The sequence below is a fragment of the Triturus cristatus genome, chromosome 10, assembly GCF_964204655.1.
Source record: "Triturus cristatus chromosome 10, aTriCri1.1, whole genome shotgun sequence".
Classification (NCBI taxonomy): domain Eukaryota; kingdom Metazoa; phylum Chordata; class Amphibia; order Caudata; family Salamandridae; genus Triturus; species Triturus cristatus.
In genome coordinates, this window is record NC_140593.1 from 8,569,146 (window position 1) to 8,590,491 (window position 21,346).

Consider the following 21,346-nt stretch of genomic DNA (forward strand, 5'->3'; position numbering starts at 1 on the left):
GCAGCATTTCCCAGTCACGCATCGAGTGCCTCAGTTGCTCACAACCAATCAAGCAGTTCAACACATTCGATTGGGCAGTAGTAAAGTGTGGTGATCTTGCATTCGTCGGAAGAACTCTTATTACGGGTTGGCTAATAGAGTTCTTCGTTATTTCCCGTAGGTTGTAGAACATCGGAGATTGTGGTGTGAGTTTCGATTGGATGAAGCTATGTTTACTGATTGTTTCATTGGCTGTGGGGGTTTTCTGGGAAGTGGCTTAGAAATTGTACCTGCTGCACGTAGGAGCTTCTGTATGAATAGAGCAGGCAGGCATCTTACTGTGGCATGAGTGATTTTTGAGGCTACATCATAGTGAGTCGGAGCCCGGGCCTAACGCACCTAAAAGGACACCCCAAGCAGTGTGAACGGAAATTATGGTGGTGACTAGGGCCTTCAAAGCTAGTTCTTTTGGTCACCCTAAACTCCGCCCCGCATTAGCTTCTGTGGCACTATCTGCCTTCTAATAGCCGTCCGACTCCTGCCGCGAAAACGCGTTTCCTCCCACGGCCCTCCCCTGACTGTACCGCACCCTTCTTGGCCCGTGATGGAACACCGCTACCTGCGCCCTGAGGCCGCGGAGTTTTGGCCCTCACCTCGAACGTCTCCTTGACACACTCCACAGGTCCTGGCGAACAAGCCTTGAATGGCCAGAGTCCCAGCGTATGCCTCGCGCCACCTCACGCGCACGGTAGAAGTAATGCTGCAGTGGGGTGAGCTGGTGACATCTCGCTGGTGCTTTATACCACTGACATCTCCCACAAACTCTCACACTTGGTGTCATTCGTGTCAGTGCTTGCTCTTAAAGGTCAAAGCACCACGAATAGAAGGTAGAAAACACCACTAATGAGGTGTAGGCAGTGCCAACATGGCCTTTAAACCTGTGAATCTTATGTAGCGGGACGTTGGCTGGCGACCTTTGAACTCTGCAGGCTGTGCATTAGGCGCCTCACTGGTTGCGGTCTGTGTTTCTCAGTGGATGCCCCTAAAGACACCAATTACGCCCGCCACAGCTCTTCATAAAGCCACCTGGGTCTGTCCAGCACCTCGTGATTAGACAATGTCCATTCCGGACGGAAGGAGGGAGATAAGCTCTTGGAACAGCATATTTTCTCATTCCCTGAGAGTTAAACATTAAGCATTGGCATAGCCAATAGGTATCGCCTTTTGAACCTTATAAGTGTTTAGCCATGCAACAGTTAATGTTGCAGTAAGGATGTTGTGCTGCATTACTAAATACTTATAAGGTCCCAAAAGCGAGACCTATTGGCTATGCCAATGCTTGTTAAACATGTAGAGGCCCCTTTGGGGCCTTGTCCTCGCATGGATGGATGTCTGGGGGGGGAGGGGGCCAGACAAACCGTGCATCATGGGCATTGCTAAGGGCCGTCACAGCTGCCAAGGTTTCAGATTGTCATGACTGACATTTTCAGTGTAATTATGAATGACAGACCAGTGGCTTCGAGCTGGACTGGTGCTGACTCCCCAGACTGGATCTGATGTCCGGGCCCTTCTGGCAATGGTTTTAAGGCAGCAAATATCTATTGGTGGACGGAACAAAAGGTCTTTAGACAAGGCACAGAACTAATCTATCAACAGAGAGGATATTCTCAGAATACTTCCCAGTCCTGGTGCGCCCCATATATTAGCAAGGCACCCAAGAACCACTTCATCTATCTGAGAGTAAAAAATCCTGGGCCTATTACTCTATTTGAAGCAGCTAAGGAAGTATGTGTTCATTTACTAACTTCTGAGGAAAAGAGAAAAACAATACAGACATACTCTAAATCCTTACATCTGTGTATTCCTATATTATTCATCTGAAGACCCTCAAGAAAAAAGGAAATGTTCTACACTTTTACTCAGACTTTGCATTACTTGTACAGGACTGCAGACACTTCTAAAATGATTTCTCTTAATAAAAGCATCTACATTGTACACTTACGACATTTCTCTCATGTTATAGGTGCAGCAGGAAAATCTAAACCTGCTAATTTAACAGGGATTCTTATTACATAAAGAACTAAAAACGTCAACATAGTGGGTACATACATTTCTCCAGCAGAACATGTTGTGACAAACAAACTCCTTAAAACAATATTTTCCTCAAAAATGTTTGCCAAGGATCACATGGGCGTCTTTCCTGCATTCTACTTTTCACAATCCAAACTATGCAACATCAGCTCTAGTAAGGACTGTCAGTTTATTTACACAGACTAGCTAATAAAAGACTAGCAATGCCCTTGCAAAACTGTATGTAGCATGAGAATATCATACAATAATGGTATTATCACCTGAGAAGTTTAGAACAAAAACTACCCACATCTAGTTCCCCTTAAAGTTCAAATAAGGCAACAGCAATCTAGACTACTCATCCTTTCATAATTTCATCAGACAGGATGGGCAGTAACATAGCATATTTATTTATTCATTTTATTAATGCTAACAATTTGTAAAACAGTATTACTGAATAGCCAATTAAATGTCTCATGGCTATTTCCTAGACAATTTAGACAGGCTAAAAAAAAGTGAGAAATAGAGAAAAACATAAATTTGCCTACCCTTAATTTGTAGAGGAGCTAGCCTCCTTTCCCCATTTCGACAGTAGGAAAACCTGAAACCGGTTTTACTTCTGTCGACACGATCATCTTTTATCTGTGGCAGCTGAGCACAAATACACTTGTAGGAGTTAAATAGCACATGGAGCTAGCTCAAAAACATTAATAACCAACCATCAATTCCTTTAGCAAGTATACTAGATGTAACATGAGGGCACATGAATTCAAACTAAATCCCATTGCCTCCTTAACTCAGCCCTAAAAGCATTAGTGCTATATACATGGCAGAGCCATTCTCTTAATCAGAGTTCCCATATACCATTATATTTCCCTCTGTTCATATGAGTGCACAAAAACTTGCTTTTGCCAAAAAAAGTAAGCAAATCCTCTTTCTCTCCCTGTCCTGCCATCTCGTCTTTCAAAAAGTTTCAAAGGTCGAAATGTCAAAGCAAACCTTGCTCTGAGCCCTGCTAGGCTTCTAAATGTAGAACTCGACCTTTAAGCCTTTACCAGCTGTCCTATTTTGTGTGCAAGGCGTTCCATGCGTTTTCCAATTCAAAGTCACTATGAAGAATCACCGCTGAAAGGCAGTCCTGTTAGTCCTGTTTTCCAGTAATTCAGAGGTAAGAGAATAACTTCTGCTGGGTTTTTATATTTATTTTTATTTGCAAGCAGTGTGCGGTGTGCTTGTCTAGCAGTATAGAGGTCAGCTACTTGTGTTACACTTAAATGTGTGCATTTACTGAAGCCTAAAAGCAGCTTGAAAGCTGCTCTTGGTTGCAGAACTGCTTTTAAAAGGTGACTTTTACCCAATTTCGACTTTGGTGTTTGGGGCACTTAAAAATGAATATCCTACCATTTGTGGCATATTAGTCATCCCCAGAATGTCCTCTACATATCCCAGAGATTGGGGGGGGGGGGGGATCAGATATGTATAAGGTACACCCTTATAAAAATGAGTTTTGTACGCCTGGGTGAAGTGACATTTTCCATTTCAGTGCCCCATTGCTGTAAAATGCTGCTTTAATTCAATGTTATTATAAAGATTACAAAACGAATTTAATGCACTTATCTTTAAGAACTTTTTTTATATAATCAAAATTCCCCTTTATTATTTTTTTTTAATAACTCCAACCTTTTTTATGATTCGACATATGAGAAGCAAGCGTCATTCCTTTCCCAACACATTCATTTATAACCCTAAGCACAGAAGCCTTACTTGAAACATGAAAAAATCTGCGCCAATTTTAAAAGGACAATTTACGGATGTGCTCATTTAAAAAGGCATTAAGAAAGGAAATCCCTTCTTATCTTTTCTCTGATATCCAAAATAATAAAACTGTATTTCTAACTTTTAAAACAGTATAATGCAGGCCTTTATACCAGGTTTACACTGACTTAAAATCTAGATGACTCAGCATTTTCCCCTCTGTAGCCTGCAGTCAGAAATAGTCATGTGCTGACACAGCTGCTTGTGATCAGCAGGCGTCGAATTCACACGCCTTTCAAGCCAGCACAAATCTATTGTTCTGTAATGTATGTTTAGTTCAACAACCACCAACTCACTCAGATAATGTGAATGCCTTTTAATACCGAATACATAAGGATAAATGCTGTGACATTTTGTATCTTAGTCCAAATTATTATAAAGCCCAAAATTTCGTTTTTTCTTCCTTTCTATGAGGCCTATTTTATTCCTATTGATTGTGAATTCTAATTTTATCTTTAGCATTGTGGCCATTTGCACACATGTATAGTGTCTTACTCTGCCAATTTTAATGATAGCGTGCAGCTATTTAGCAAACATTTCATAATTCATCGCTGGATTACTTTAAAATATATTTTATTTTAATGATATTTTGCATAACAGAATGATTACCAAAAAAAACACATTGAGCTTATTCCAGACATTTTCAGAAGGGGGTCATACACTCATAACACACAATAGAGCGTGCTTAAGGCTAGCCATTCTTACACAAAGAGCGCAATCGCTACTTACTCACACAAGTACCACTAATGACAAACCACAGAAATTTAAACACACATTTAACCCACAAATCAACATTTAGGACAGAAACAAAAGACAGCCCACAGACTGTATTGAAACCAAACCATTTGTAAATATTAATTGTAAGTCATATTTACAAGAAAAGCTCTCAATAGTAGTCCAAAAACAGCCCAAAAAGACTGTTCCATTTTTAAGAAGCCAAAATACACCAAATTTGCCAATTTGGCTGGCAGAACACCAAAAATCGCTCTGCATATCACCACTTATGAACGTTACTAAGTGCACAGACCAGGATTTCAGTTCGGTTATGGGGACTCCTATGATGTTCCTGGTCCAGTGCTTAGGTTTGTCCGGTCGTATAGGATGGTTTCTGACGTGTGAGTCAATATTAAACATTATGAGGTGGTGGTCGGACCAGTCAATGGGGGAAATCTATCTCCAAGAGACCAGCTCGTTTTTGGTGATGATCGTATCCAGAGTTGCTCCTTTGATGTGTGTTGGTTCATTGCAGAGTTGTTTGAGGTTGGTAATTTCAAGCAGGTTAGAGAGGTTATGGGTTGTAGTTTCTTCTGGGTTGTTCCAGTGGATATTGAAGTCCCCAAGAATACGTCTTCTGTGTCTGTTAGGGAGAAACGAGTTATTAGGTCAGTGAGTTCTTCAGCGAAGAGGGTACGTTCACCAGGAGGATGATAGATGGTGTGTAATTTGATGGGCGTGGTGCCTTTGACTGTAAGTTCAACACCTAGGTACTCAAGAGTCAGGTATTCTGTGGGTTTTAATCTGGCAAACTGTATTCCTTCTTTATGAATGATACCTAGGCTGCCACCAGTTTTGATTGGTCTGTCATGTCTGATGATGATGATGATGTAGCCTGGAGGGGTGAGAAGGTCTAGGATGGGGGAAGAATGGTCAATGAGCCAGGATTTGGTGAGGAATGCGAGGTCTATTTCTTACGCGAGTATAACTTCAGCAATATCTGTGGTGTTTTGTACTGCTGATCTACAATTGAGGAGAATGCACTATGGAGGACGGGGCGTCTCAGAGTTTGTGTGTACTGTATGTATAGGAGTGCATTGAGCAGGGGGTCTGGGTGAGAGGACCGGTCTAGGGATTCTATTAGTGCTCACAAAAACTGGAATTGCTAACGGGCCGAGTTCTGGCTAATTTTGAGGTAAGAGTCTTTTATATCATCTGCTTCTCGTTCTGAGGTGGGGTGGAGAGCTCGGCTAGGTCGATGTACCTGCTTCCTCACAGGGTTGGTGGGCCATGGGGTGCTAGGTAGGGCCAAGTAAGAAGCTGTAAGGGGGGGAAAGGTGTGTAGTTGCCCGGATTGTGTGAGCAAGGTGGCTTTATCCGGTCGGGAAGGTCTAGCTGTAGGTGTGGATATGTGCCGCTAGGGAGTCAATTTTATGCTCCATTCGGGTCAGTAGCTGGGTAAGTGTGCTGAAAGGGCATATTGCCTTTGTCTAGAGTGGTGCATGACTAGGGTCTGAAGAAGGAGAGAGTACAAGGTTGTGGGATTGAGTGGCATAATTGGGATTAGGAGTAAGGGTTGATTGGACATGTGGAGTCAGGTCGTTGTTGTTTCTGGTCCAGAGGTTAGGAGGAGGTGTTGTGGGTCTTTGGTCCTAGGGAGGGGAGTGAGCAAAGTTTTGGAGGAAGTACGTGTCCAGGGGATTGGCAGAGTGATTAGACATTGGGTATGGAGATGGTTTGGGCAGGGGGAGTAGGGACAGTGGTGGAGTGGAGGATCGATTGCGAAGGTAGAGTCGGGTCTCCAGAAGTCGAGGGGGGCTGCCTGTAGTGGGTTCCGTCATGGAAGGAATGTTGTTTGAATATGATCTGCCTCGCTCAGGATCAACCTTGTGGTGTTTATTAACTGTGCGTTTGCTGGCCCTGGTGGTGTCGGTTGAAGTCATTGTAGAGGGTGTTTGGCGGCGGAGTGTGATGATAGGGGTATTGAGATTATAATTAGTGATGGTGGACGTCCATGAGTTGTAGCATGGGTCTGTGGAGGGGTCGGTTCTAGGTTTCTTGTCGGGATGGGGGGGGATTGTGTTTGATGGTACTGATGAGTTAGAGAGGAGAGAAGTGTTGGGAAGTGCCGATGGTGAGGTGCGGATCAATGGCCTGTATGAGAATACTTCCTGTTCTGAAGATGGAAAATGAGTTCCCCTTTTAAGGTAGGGGTGACTGTTGCGGAGGTTTTTTTCGCAATAGGGAATATTTACTGATTTGGTGACTTGAAAGTGAAGAAGGAAGGTGTTTTTCCACTTAGTCGGGCGATGTGTAAAAGAAGTAAGTTTTCGTTTGGCCATTAGTCACGGTGTGGTAGTTGTCTACTATAAGTAGTGATTGAGATCCTCCTGAGGCGGAAATCCGGGAGCTGCGATTTTAAGAGTTAAACTGTTGTGTGAAAACTTGATACTGTGTTTTTTAACAACCCTTGCACTAACCCCTGGCACCTACCTAAGTCGCCGCCGAGCAGCAAACCGAACGCTGTTTTCGGCCAAGAAGCTCGTATTTGCCACCATTTCCTGGTCGAGGGAGCCACGAGACACGCCCACCTCGGTTGGCCACGGTCACAGGTATAAATATCGCGCGCTGATTACTTCCGCTGCACTACCTGATTGAGATCCTCCTGAGGCGGAAAGCCGGGAGCTGCGATTTTAAGAGTTAAACTGTTGTGTGAAAACTTGATACTGTGTTTTTTAACAACCCTTGCACTAACCCCTGGCACCTACCTAAGTCGCCGCCGAGCAGCAAACCGAACGCTGTTTTCGACCAAGACGCTCGTATTTGCCGCCATTTCCTGGTCGAGGGAGCCACGAGACACGCCCACCTCGGTTGGCCACGCCCCCCCCTCCATCGCTCAGAGCATCCTTCGTATATCATGTGTCCTGGCCGGAAGCGCAGCGGACGAGCGCAGCGGGCGCGCCGAAGGCGCGCTTAAGGCAAGCTCGTCTGCGCTCGTCCGCGACAAGGACGCGACTTGCGCGGACCACTCTGCTCAGATTCGCACGAGCCCCCCGCTGTACACTCGTGAAACCTTGCTTCATCTGAGAGAGTTTGCGCACGAAGGCCACCTTTTATTCACGGACTCCGCCTCTCCATTGCATGACTTTGCCAGTAGGGATTTGCTCCTGGGAGGTCTTCTTAATGTTAGATCACTGCCAAAACACGCTAATGAAATTCAATTACTCATTGACACCCACCACTTAGACGTCCTCTTTCTAACTGAGACGTGGACCCATGTCGACTGTGACATTGAATTAGACTGGGCTTGTCCTCAGGACTTTAAAATCCTGCACCTTCCTAGACCCAAAGGCTGCGGTGGTGGAGTAGGTATTATCTATAGAGCCTCCTGGCTCGTTAACACTATAGACTTGGATCCGGTCGCTGGAACCGAGCTCCTAGGCCTTTCTTTTAACTGTCACACTGGAGCCACTTTTACAGCAATTGTCTGTTACCGCCCTCCTGGGACTTTTAACTCCCAACAACAACAATCGTTACTCACCACCTTCACAAATATGGCAACCTCCCATAATAAATTAATCATCCTGGGTGACTTTAACCTGTGGTCTAACGGCAGCCTGGACACTGGACTACATAATCTTGTGCTCTCTTGTGAAAGTGTGGGACTATATCAACTGGTCAAGGAACCTACTCATATAGCAGGTCACCGACTTGACCTTATCTTTTCCACCCCCCATTTAGTACATCTGAACGACATCCTGCCTATGGGCTGGACTGATCATGCCCTTCTCAAATTTCATATCACCTGTACATGGGCCAGAATGCCGGCACACATCACCTCCTCAGAATTTTTGTACAGAGATTGGAAAGCTCTCGAAAAACTGAGTTCCACCGGCGCCGTGTTTTGCGTGGAAGATAGCTTTTCCCCAGTTAATTCGGTTGAGGATAATTACAAAGCCTTCTGTACGAGGATATCCTCAACCACCGACTCTTTGGTTCCCTTAAAAAGGTGTAAACCTAAGGGCAGAGCATCAGCCCCCTGGTATAATGATTCCTTGAAAGTCCTCAAATTAGCATGTAAACAGGCTGAGAGGAAATGGAGGCAAGGCTACCTTGATTCCAATAAAACACTGGAAAAATAAACTCCTGGAATACAAATCGGCAATTATTAATAGTAAATCTACCTACTTCTGCTCTACTATAGTCAATGCTGCCAACAGCTCCAAAAGCATTTTCCAGATTCTAAATAACCTTGTCCACCCGGACTGTGCCAAAAAAACAATCCCTTCTACACAAACACTCTGCGATGATCTGGCACGGTTCTTTAAGGATAAAATTGAGACCATTATCCACAACTTGAATGCCCCCCCCCCACACTGGATAGTGTAATTGGTCCCAGGGCCGCCTTCACTGACCTTGATCCGGTGAGCCCAGGGCATCCACCTAGGGAATATCTGCGGATATTTCCCTCTATTGTCAAAGCAGATTTTGAGAGATTGGCACATGGGATCACTTCAGGTTCCCCCCTCAACCCCTTACCCCCAAAAATCTGGAATGCTCTCGGAACAGAACTCTTCTGTACTCTCTGTAGAATCTGTAACCAATCCTTGCGTTGCGGATTTGTCCCGTCTCCTTGGAAGCAAGCACTTATCACTCCATTGTTAAAAAAACCCTCACTGAATCCGGAGTGTTTATCAAACTATCGACCCATTTCTCTTCTGCCCTTCCCGGCGAAAGTCGTTGAGCGCTGGGTGAGCTCTTGTCTCTCGGAACATCTGGAGCAGAACCACATACTGGACGACATCCAATTTGGTTTTCGTGCAGCCCATGGCACCGAAACTGCTGTTCTCACAGCCATGGAGGATCTTCGTATGCGTGCAGACAGGGGCCAAGCAGTAGCTTTGATCTTGCTGGACCTGTCTGCCGCATTCGACACGGTCAATCACGTGATCCTGCTACAGAGACTACGAGAGGCAGGGGTCGACGGCACCGCCCTGCTTTGGTTCCAGTCCTACCTGCGAGATAGGAAGCAGGCTGTATTCCTTTCCCCTTCCAATCCTCCTTCCTCCCAGTGCCCCATGGGGTGCCTCAAGGATCGTCCATTAGCCCCATCCTTTTTAACATTTACCTCAAACCTTTAGTCACCTTAATCAAATCCCACAAGCTAAAAGCTGTTAACTATGCAGATGACACTCAGATCATCTTCTCCTGGGAGGGGGAAGATTCGATCCCTTTAGAATCTTTTTACGATTGCCTGAGAGATACAGCTGGTTGGCTGCATAAAAACTCCTTACAATTCAACTCCTCCAAAACTGAAGTCATGTTCTGCGCTGGAAGCCAGATTCCTCGCCTGTTCCCCACCAAATTTTGGCCCCCGGAAGCTCTCGATAAACCACAGCCGGTTACCACTGTCCGCAACCTAGGTGTCATGATGAACAACAAGCTTAGCATTGAAACGCAGGTCGCGAAAACAGTGTCCACCTGTTCCGCCTTACTGTGCTCTCTACGCAAGATCATGCCACTTCTTCCCGCAGAGGCCCGAGCGTTAATAGTCAGGTGCACCATTCTTAGTCGCCCTGACTATTGTAACGCTCTGCTGCTTGAGTCTCCAGCTGTACTGTTAGACCGACTTCAAAGAATCCAGACGACCGCCGCCAAACTTGCCCTTGGTTGGACCAGGAGATCCTCGACCACGGCAGCCTTGGCCGAGTTGCACTGGCTCCCTTTGAAGCAGCGAGTAGCTTTTAAAGCACTCTGTCTTGTTTTCAAAGCACTACACGGAGTCGGACCTAGATCCCTACAAGCTATGTTCACCTGGTACGCCCCTACCAGAACTCTCCGTTCTGCCTCAGCCTGCCTTGTCAATGTACCAAGATTTAACAAAGTCAGGACCGGAGGGAGATCTTTCCGAGTGGCAGCCGCAAAACTTTGGAACAGTTTGCCTGTTGATATCCGCCAAATATCGCAACTCCTTCCATTTAGAAAGCGGATTAAAACCTGGCTTTTCCCCTAATTATTTCTTGGTATTCCGCTCTTAATATTCCCTTTCACTTTCCACCTGAGGAGCAACTCTTCCAGCGCCAGGATACCTGCAAGGTGACAGATGCGCTCTACAAATGTTTTAAATAAATAAATAAATAATATAAGTGTTTCTGGGTGCTGTTTTGAGGTACTGTGCTTTAGGTTCTTTTTTGCATTACTTGTCAGATTTTCTGGGTACTTTATGGACCATGTGTTTGGTCTGTAGCGTACAAGTTTAGAGTTCTGGGGGGAGGGGGGGTTGGTGGGTGCATAGTTAAAGACTGAGAGTTTGGGTACTATATGAATCGATGGGAAGAGAGGTTAGTTGCGCCTTTGCGTCTTGTAGCGGTGAGTGGTTGGACTGAATAATGAGGGAAGTGTCAAATTATAGATCACTCCAAGATGGTTGCTATCTCGTTTGTACAAAAGTTGTCCCCTTTCTCAATTTCCATGGAGAGAGATGAAAAGGTCGCTCCATGTAGGATTATGTAGCGAGGCGGTTGGTAGCAGGTGTGGCCTGTAAATAGCAGAGACTATTGTGAAGGTGCGACAGAGCAGCCCAGCAAAATGGTGGCTTTGCCATGTTTAAAGGGCCATCGATGCAGTTAATTAATCCGGTGCTGGAATGAGCAAGAGAAAAAGAACCCCGAAAAACAAAGCAAAATAGGAGAAACGTCTAGATTAACGATTAAAACCATAAAGAATCCGAAGGGCTGGTTTCTTGAATTACGCATACCATTAAAATCGTTGAACGCCGTGCGATCTAGTTCTCCGCGACCTGTTAAGCTTAAGCCAGCGCGATGTGCCCCAATATGCTGATTGCTGCCACTTGTTCGAATTACAGAACGCTGCAAGCGCTAAGGGGTTGGTACTGATTAACGGCGGTGTGAGCCACCGCGCAGCTAGACTCGTGTAATGATTGCAGCAGGGTGAAAGAGGAAGGGAGGGAAAAGTACCTGCAGTTCGTTAGCTGTGACCCTGCCACGGAGATCATCAGGGGTCAAAAAGCTGCTACAATCTTTGCTCCTCTGCGGCGATGAGGTGGAGGATGAACTCCGGTCGGGTCGTCACCTTTTGGAGTCCTGAAAAACTGCTGCGATGAGAAACTCAGAGTGGGAGGAGAGTGAGTGCCCGGTCCTGCACTGAGCGCTCGTTCCGATATGTGTGCTACACCGGTACACCCGTTCTGCGTCATTGTGCTAGCTCCTTTGCGCGGGTGGGGTAGTTACCTCCGCAATCGTTGATAGTGCAGTGCTGCTTCTGGAGATGTGCACTCTCCTTGGTGCGTCCTCATGTGTACTAGGAGCCGCTGTCCTGATGTTTTTCTTGTGGGACCGCTTCTGGTAACGGCGTTATCCCGGGGGGGTCTCTATCAGGCAACGGTGATGTGAGCGAGTTTGGTCGAGTGGAGGGTCGTCACCAGCGAAGTCGTGTTCCTGAAGCGTAGGATTCCTTCCGATCGACTCAGGTAATGTTTGAAGCCACGTAGCGATAGAGTTTTAGTTCCTATGTTCCGGGGCCATTAGGCAGCAGGGCTGGCGAGGTGCATAGTTGCAGGGATATTTTTGGCAATTTCGAAACCCAGCCTACAGAGCTCAGTTCTTGAGCTCCTCTCCAGTCGCCATCTTGTCTACCAAAAGTTTGCAAGTTTACTTTATTTTTGCATAGTTACCGAAAACCATTGCAATACAAGCTTTAACAAAATATTCAATATACTTTCATCAACCATTGCCACCTTTTTGAGCACTATGTAAAATCAGTTAAAACCCTGGATAGGAAAATACTGTACGGTTTAAAATTAGAGTTAACAGTAATGGCATTGATGAATGTCATTAGTTCACAGGGTAAAGTGCAGTGCAGTCACTGATTTTTAGCTCCAGCCGGACTTGCCGGTAGACCGGTGTCGTATGAGCATGATGTTCAATTGTTTGTACTTGTTACGAGCTTATTCACAAAAGTGCTAGTGGTCTGTTCTTGGTGTAGTCTAAATAAACCTCTTCCCATCTGCAGGCCGTCATGCAATGCCAGAGCTTCGTCCTTATGTTAGATATCTTAAATTTTCTGCATTTTGGGCATTTTTGTGTTCGGCCAGCATAAGGTATTTTACTAGTCTACAGTTCAGTTGTGTGTTCTCTGGGTTTAGGCAGGCCAGCACTGCTTCCCACCTGGTGCGGGTGCCTTTCTGCTTAAGGGGTGCTTTTAGGAACTGTAGCTGTTCCTGATGCAGTTCGTTGCATGAACAAATTAGATGTAAAATATCTCCTTGCTTGGTGCTACACAGCCTACACGTGTCTTGTGCTGTTGCCCTCATCCATGGTGGAAGATGCTGAGCACACGGAAAGATCCCCAGTCTATGCCTTAGAAAATTCATTTTTATTGCTTTAGGATATCCCCGATTAAAGAATGCTGTGGGGCAAGTGATTTGTAGGAGTTCAAGGTCATCCAGGCATGAGATCTATTTGAGAGGCTTGCCTTGTTCTCCATCAGGGAAATTTGTTTTATGCATTTCCAGACCAGTTTAAAGGTTAGATGGGCTAGTGGTGTGTCCCAGAGTTCTTTAGCCTGGTGGTTTCCAGGGCTAGCAGAAGGTAGCTTCTCGCTTGGGAGGATTCCCTGTGCCGGATGTCGTGCCACAGCAGACGAATTAACATGTTTGTATTGGCGCTTCTGATCTTATGCCAGCAGATGATGCAAGATCTGTACCTGGCCAGGGCTTGTTGTAAAAAGACAGAACTCCAGCCTTCATTGAGCCTGTGAAGTATAATGCGGGAGGCAGAACATCGTCCTATATGCTTTGACCAGTGTGCTGTCCAGAACCGTGGCATCTCTCTCCGGCATTGCCTCACTGCCATAGGTTATCGAGGGGAGTAGTTTAGCTTGGACTACCTTGAGAAGCGGGCTCAGTGTCGGCCCCATCAATTTATTTGGAAGATTTTTCATCGATGGAGATATTAACATCTCTTTCCTTCTTATTTCCTCTTTGTGGTGCTTAAATGACCCGTCCTTGTCGATTAGAACTCCTAGGTACTTGTACTCGTGAGCTGGTTCAAGTTTAGTGCCACCCAAAAACCAGTTCCTCTGCAGGTTTTTTTTGTGTTGTTTATTGTCATTGACCGAGTCTTACTCAGATTTATTTTTAAGTTGTTTTCTATGGCGTAATTCTGCATTTCCGTTAATAGATGTTGAAGACCAACGTAAGTATGACTAAGCAGAGCTACGTCGTCTGCATACATAAGATTGGTCAAAGTTTTGCCACCTAGCTTGGGTGAGTGGGAATTGCAGGCATCGAGTGCCTTTGGGAGGTCGGCCATGAATACATTGAACAGGGTGGGTGCGAGCACACAACCCTGTTTCAGTCCTTTTGTTGTGGGGTCTTTTGAGGAGAGGAGGGTGCCGCCGTCTAGTTTCACCTGCACCAAGGTGTCTGCATGGAGAAGTGACAGAATGTTGAAAATAGGCTGTGGGATGCCCCAGAGCGCCAATTTCCCCCACAGTCTGCCTCTCTCCACATTGTCGACAGCAGCACTAAAGTTGATATAACATAGATGTAAGGGTAGGTTAGAGGTTTTTGCTGCGTCAATCACTAAAGAGATTGTGAGAATACTTGTTGATGTGCTGGCCATTTTGCGGAAGCCAGTCTGGTTCAGCGGTATTATCTGGTTTGCCTCTGCCCGGGATGTGAGCTCCTCTAATATGATGCCCACAAAGTATTTTGCTTCATTATCTATCAGGGCAACTAAATGGTAGTTACTAGGCTCGGCCTTGTCTCCTTTATTGTGAATTGGCACAGTTGTCGAGCCCTTCCAAGATTTGGGTATTCTGTTTAACAGCCTGACTTCCAGAAAAAGAGGTTGCAGGATGTCAGCCCAGTCCTCCATCTTTGCTTTGAAAAGTGCAGGCGGAATACTCTTCGGCCCCGGAGCCCCTTCTTTTCTCCCTTTGGCAATCTGCTTTTCTTATTAGAAGTGACAGAGGGCTGCTAGCTTTACATGATGGTATGTCTTCCGTGGCTGGCAATTTCTGCTCCCTCGTCTGAATGTCGCATGCTCTAGCTTGTTCTTCTGGTGGCCAGTTTTTAGGGATTTGTGCTCAGACGCCTCCTGTTTGGTTGTTAAAGTGAATAGTAAGAAATTCCACCCAGATTCCTTCATAGATGTATGACGCGATGCCCTCATGATGAAGGTGGGTAATCCCATTCACGGTTTTCCAGAAGCGGGCATTGTCATTGCAATTTATGTCATCTAGAAGTTTTGCCCGGGTTGCGTTCTCTGGATCCATTATAGTCTTGAGTGCTGACCTTTGGTCCCTCAAGAGTAAGCATGCACTAGCATCACCCAGAAGCCTTCTCAGCCTGCGCAAAGTGATATTTATTGATTTTTTGAGGGACTTAATTCCGAAAGGCCAAAGAGATAGTCTTATGTTTTTTCGCCATGATTTCTGGGAGTGGTCTTTTTTGGAGAAAGTAGCGGCGTGGTGTTCTAGAAGTGCGGCAGTGAGCTGTCCCCAATGGGCGATTGGGTCTTTAGAGCTGAATGCTTGAGATTTGAAAAGTTCGATTGCAGCTTCTGCCTGAGGATTTGTGTTGCTTACTGAGCATTTGATCCTTCTTAAGTTGGAGGTGAAGATGGGCCCCAAGGTTAGGTCTTGCTTAATAGATCTAGGTGCAGTGGCTGTTAGTTAAAGTTCTTGTGGGCGGTGATCACTATCCCCCTTGTCCCCATTCTGAACCCAAGGATATGTGGGAACAGAGAGAGGCTCACAGAGGTGTAATCCAGTTTGGAACTTGTTGTTGCAGAATAGAATGGTTTGACTGGAGGGGAGTCATCAGGGAATCTGCTGTTAAGCCCTCGGAGGTTTAGGTGTTCTAGATCATCTTGAAAGGTGGCTTTTGAAGCATTTCTTCCTTCCATGCAGTGGGGCATGTAGGAAGGTGGATATCTGACTATGGTTACCCCCAACTTTTTGCCTAGTGTTTAGCTGGTTTTTCGACTTAGTTGGCCTGAGATCCTGCCATTCAGGGTCTCAGGCTGTCTGCTTTCTCTTTAAAATGGACTCCATGTACCCTAGGTACATACCCAATTGGTAAGGATCACCTTATTGGACCCTGTACAGTGAACGCTAGGTACCCAGGGCATAGGTGTACCCTAGGCCTCCCAGGGGCTGCAGCATGTATTATGTCACCCCTGGCCTGGCCTTACAATCAGACACAACTGGCTGATCACTCAGCTGGGGCAGGGTCGTGTAATCACCCCTTGCTTAGATATAGCAATGTCTTCTAATAGAACACACCTTTCGGAGTCAGTAATTAGCTTTTGAGGAATTTTTCTTTTGTCTTTTTCTTCTTTCTTCAGCAGTTCTCTTGGAGACAATCCTTAACCCTACTCTGTGTTCTTCTAAAATGTTACCCTTATTCTTCTGTAACTTTCTTCTTAACCGAGGTTAGTCTTTTGTAAAACAATTAACAAAAATAACAGCCAACCAATAGGTGTAGTTCAAACTGTTTATTTAGTGCTAGATGTAGGAGAGTAGGATCTGCTTCACATGGGTACCCCCACGTTTTGCTGGTGTTTCACTGTTTTTCGACCTGTGGCCCTGCTAATCAGGACCCCAGCCCAGCTGCTTCCTCTCTAAAATGGTTTGCATGTACATTAGGTACATATCTAAATGGATTCTGGAGTGCCTTATAAACCCCTAGTATATGCTATGCTATGCACCTAGGGCATAGGTACCTCAGAGGCCTACCAGGGGCTGAAGCATGCATTATGCCACCCCTGGGAATGAGGAAATATGAATTTTGTGATCAGTTATGTCCCCTATCGTAGACCCCAACGGCTCCATATGCATGCTATAAGTACATGTATGTTCCCTCCTACTCCAGTTTTGAAGACGCAAATATATGCGCGTCCACCGTCAACATGTCCTCTTTCAGATCCGCCATGAATGGGTCAGATATTCCATTCCTAAGTATGAAAGGCCACCGACTTTATGTGGTTCACTTTCCACATTTTACAGATTCAGGCGAGTAGGCCCTGAATTCTGTCATCAAGCCTTTTTCTGCCTTCTGCCTCTGAAAGCTCCAGTCTGAGCCTGCATCTGTATCCATGAACTTTGTCCTACTCCCTGCGCAGCTAACGGTGCCTGATCCAGCCAGTTGCCTGCCAAAAACTGTATTTCGCCTTCAAGATTATCTGCTTCGCTCCTCATCCGATGCATTCCTGTCTAGTAGTTTAGGTAAACATTCCTCCAGCTACCGTGCAAGGGGCCAGGCCTCACTGTCCTCGTGCAAGTAATTCATAGCCCCGTTACCATGGAAGATTCCTGCCCCCTCGCATCTCATGTAGACACTTAGACGCCCGTATACGCACTAACAGTCAGTATAGAATAGATTCCGTCCGAAGAGACCTTTCCTTTTGGATAACACAGTTCTTTAAACATAGGATATTAGATATGATTTGGGATTAGGTTGACATAACCCTCAGACTTCTGTCTCCACATGTAGAGCTAAATGTCAAGTCCCCTTCACCCTCTAGTTGCACGTCAATCACACGTCATGCGGCTGCGCACGCATCTCTGCCAAATATTTCTGCTGACATTGCAGGATTCTCTTATGGATCCACCCATTTGTGACATCATGTTTAATGACGTATTTTAGTTACACCCATGTTTACGCCTTCTTTGGTTACGTATGCATATTTTATCTCTCTTATCAGCTGTTACGCCTCCTGCATCTGTTACACTATAATGTAATTCTTATAAAAATGATTACCTGACAATAATGTATGCCCTTCCTTCCTGAACTTTTGTGGTGATGGAATAGAAGCCTGTAATTCGAATTACATTCCTTTGTATAGGAATAAAGCCTTTTTAAACCTCTAATACCACGGATTCTGCCTCTTATATTTACTGAGTTATTCCTCATAGACTTTACCGCATAAAAAATAGTACCGGTAATGAAATATTTACCACATAAATTGGCGCCCGAACAGGGACACTTTCTCATCTCACGCGCCGGCGGTGCGTTGCAGGCCCGGTCTCCTGCCACAGCTGAACGGACAAAAACGCGTATCTGCAGGATTTCCTGTATCTCCCTCCGGCCGAGCGGGGGTGACTGAGGCTGCGATCAACACCCAGACGAGGCGGTGAGAAGTGCGAAGTATCCCGACCAGAGCCTAGCTGAGAGAGCAAGATCCGAGGTATACAGAGACCCACCAGGTTCCGAAGTTCCGAGTCCAGTCGAGTCGAGTCGAGTCCAGTCCGGTCCAGTTTCAGTTCCGTTCCGAGGCCTTCCGTTCCGAGCTACCCGGTGAGTACCATTACCGGGGAGGCATTTAACGTGCACATAGTCTGTGCCGGTCAAGACGGGTTTGGGTACACAAATCCGGTCTGCACTGTTTCAGCAGTGTATCTGTACTGTTTAGCAGTATATATAGTATGTCTTGCATATAAATAAGTATTACCTAGTATCAGTATTATGTCAGTAACTAGTTTTCTATTAGTTATCATTGTTCGTTAAAAAAAAAACTGTTAAATGTTAAATGTTTAAATACGTTCTATACATTGTGGTGTGAATGACTGTTCATTATTGTGTTTACTGTATTAAGTGTGTTCTAATAATAAGATCTAAAAATGCCGCTCTTTTCGAAACTAAGACAGATCAAAACTAGAAAAGGGGTACTCGAAGAAGCTGTTCCCATTCCACCTAGGGACACTCCAGGATATTTTATGTATCATAAGCATGGCCTAGATGCCGTATTATTTCTTGATTTATGGGTGGACTACACCAAAGAATTGCCAGAGAGTCAGAGATGGCCCGCAGCGGGGACCTGGGATGCAGATTGCATCATGAGAGTAGAAGAAGAATTATGGAAAAAGAAAGCCAGACAGTCACAGAAAGATGCCATTGAATTATGGCGTAAAGAATCATATAGACGTACAGAAAAAGCGCTCAGACAGGAAGAGAAAGGTAGAGAGAATTCAAATAAAACCCGAGAAAATCTATTACTTGAGGAAGGTACCCGAGTAAAAACAGAACAAACAGATAGACAAAGAAACACTCTTATGAATGGTATGTATCCTCTTCTGGCCGAAGGGTTACCTAAGGCTATCCCGGAAATACCAAAAGACTTAACTCCTCCATTACTCCCGATAAAAGCACATCCCAAAACACATCCCAAAACAGCAAAGGACGTTTTCCTTTCCTCTTATTTAGATGACGTAGCTCCCGAGTATGCTAATGCCATACCGCACACACCGCTTGCCGATGGTGTTCAACACCAAGAGCATCCGTCTATATCCCCGCAACTACAAACTCCTACACAAGTTCACACGGGTCCGTCCGTTTCTACAGTCTTTCCCGCATCCACAATCTCTATCCTACGTCCAACGAATCCTTTCGTGCCCAGCGCTTCAGAAGGTGCTACAGGAGGTACGACAGACATGTTTGCCACCCCGCCGCGAAATAAACAGACCCTTAGAGATTTAGCACTCCAACGTACACCCCAATTAGCGACCTCCGACATGTTTAAAGAACAACTTGTGGATTGTAGATACGATCCAGTACCAGGTAGACAGGATAAATTGCTCATATCATCACTACGTATACGACGAGCTACATTATATTTAATGACGATACCAGGAATGGGTGAACACCTAGACGAAATATATCGCTTTGTCCAAACAGGGCGAGGTCCAGAAAGTATTAACGAAGCTATGGAATATCAGAAAGTGGATGTCCAAAGACAACTACTACGTTTTTTCATAAATTGTGTAATTAGGAATCAAGACAGGCCCGGGGCAGATCACGATACCATGCAAAGACTTGTCAAATGGGGTCAGAACATATCAGAAGAGAAACATGATAGACAGGCGTGTATAATCGCCATGAGTCGAAAGATCCGCAAGGAAGTAGAACGAATACATAAAGAAAGACGAGAAACAGACAGAGTAGAATCAGAAGAGGAGGAGGAGCAAGAATCAGAACAAGTCGAAACAATAGCTTATGTAGGTAGAGGAAGACCCCATAATAATACTAGAGGTTTTAACGACCCGATACGTCCAATACGTCCAGAATATAATAGACATTTTCCAAATCCTATGTTAAATACAAAATCCCCCGAACACCTATTCCAAGCCGCGGATAAATTACTCCGAGATCGAAGGGGGTACCATATGCTCGATTCCATGGACGAACAAGAATTAGCTAGGTCAGCAGTACAATGGGCTGACAGTCCCAGCGACTACAATGATGATGTACTTGCACACACGTTTCTGAATCTTGACCCATACGAACAGCGTTTAGCTAGTATATATATGATTCAACACCTCCTTATATTATATAAAAGCCAACACTCCGATCCAGGACCCTTACCTGACATATTGACAGAACTACTCACGAATATATGGAGAGGGTCAGGTACTGATTTGATTAAAGAGATTCTAGAATTCCGAAATCAATATTTAAATTTCGTATGCCCAGAACACGTTCCAGTTCCCATCATAGGAAGAAAAATGTATCACATAGATAGACAGAACCCGTTACGCGAAGTACACCCAATCAGAGGTGACGGTAATAACTTTACACGCGTGTTTGTGTACACGCCTATAACTAAACTAGAATTATTAGAAATGAAGAAAGTAGTACCCAGCCATGACAAGGATCCAGCAGGTTTCCACCGTGAAATAAAGGACATGTTACTCATGGGAGAGTATACCTACCCCGACATTATGAAAATATTAAAAATCCTATTACCAGCTGGTGTTTATGAGAAACTTAAAGAAAAGGAATGGGAGGTGGGAGACCAAAAGATAGATTGGACAGCATTAGAAAACGAAGAAAGGGCCCGAGCTGCAGGAGCAGGACTTGGGGAAAAGACTACAGCACTAGCAGGACTACTAGTGCAGGTACTGCCACGTTTATTAACTACGAAAAAGGAAGACTGGGGTGCAATCTCAGCCTGTAAACAAAAACCAGATGAAGACACTAGTGATTTCTATTCCCGATTTGAAAAATGTTTTGGTATAAATAGTGGCATAAAAGCCAGTAGTGAGTCATATCCACATCTGTTTGTGACAAAATTAGTTGAAAATTCCCTGCTGCAAGTCAAGAATAGAGTATTGAAATTCGAAAGTACCTTGCAAGGTAATACCCCATCACAGATGTTACAGATGTTACAATATCACCACAATAGAATTAAAGAAGAACAAGAACACGAACAAAGACGTATGAAAGATACAAAAATGAAAATGCTTGTTGCTCAGTCAGTCCCAGTTAATGGTCATCAAAAGGGTGATTCCGCAGGTCCTACGAAAGGGACATGCAACTATTGTAAACAACCAGGTCATTATATACACGATTGTCCAGTCCTGAAACATAATATTGCTACAGGTAGAACCCAGGAGAGACCACGTCCACCTAGACAGGATCAGAATCAACAACAAATCCCTCAGCATGCACAACCTAGGTTAGCTCCGCAACAACTAGCTCCGCAACAACTAGCTCCGCAACAACTAGCTCCGCAACAAGGAGCTCCACAACAGAACGTAGCACCACCACCAGCGCAGCCTATTGCTGCAACACAAGCAACAACACAACAAATGTATCAGTATGCACAAGCAGATTATCCCGATTATCAGCGATACTCATGAGATAGCCTAGAGAGGGAAGTTGGCTTACCCCTTGAGGTTCCTGTAGACCAAGAGGGACCTTATGTACATAGTGAACTATTAGGGGAAGACAGAAAGTTTTTAC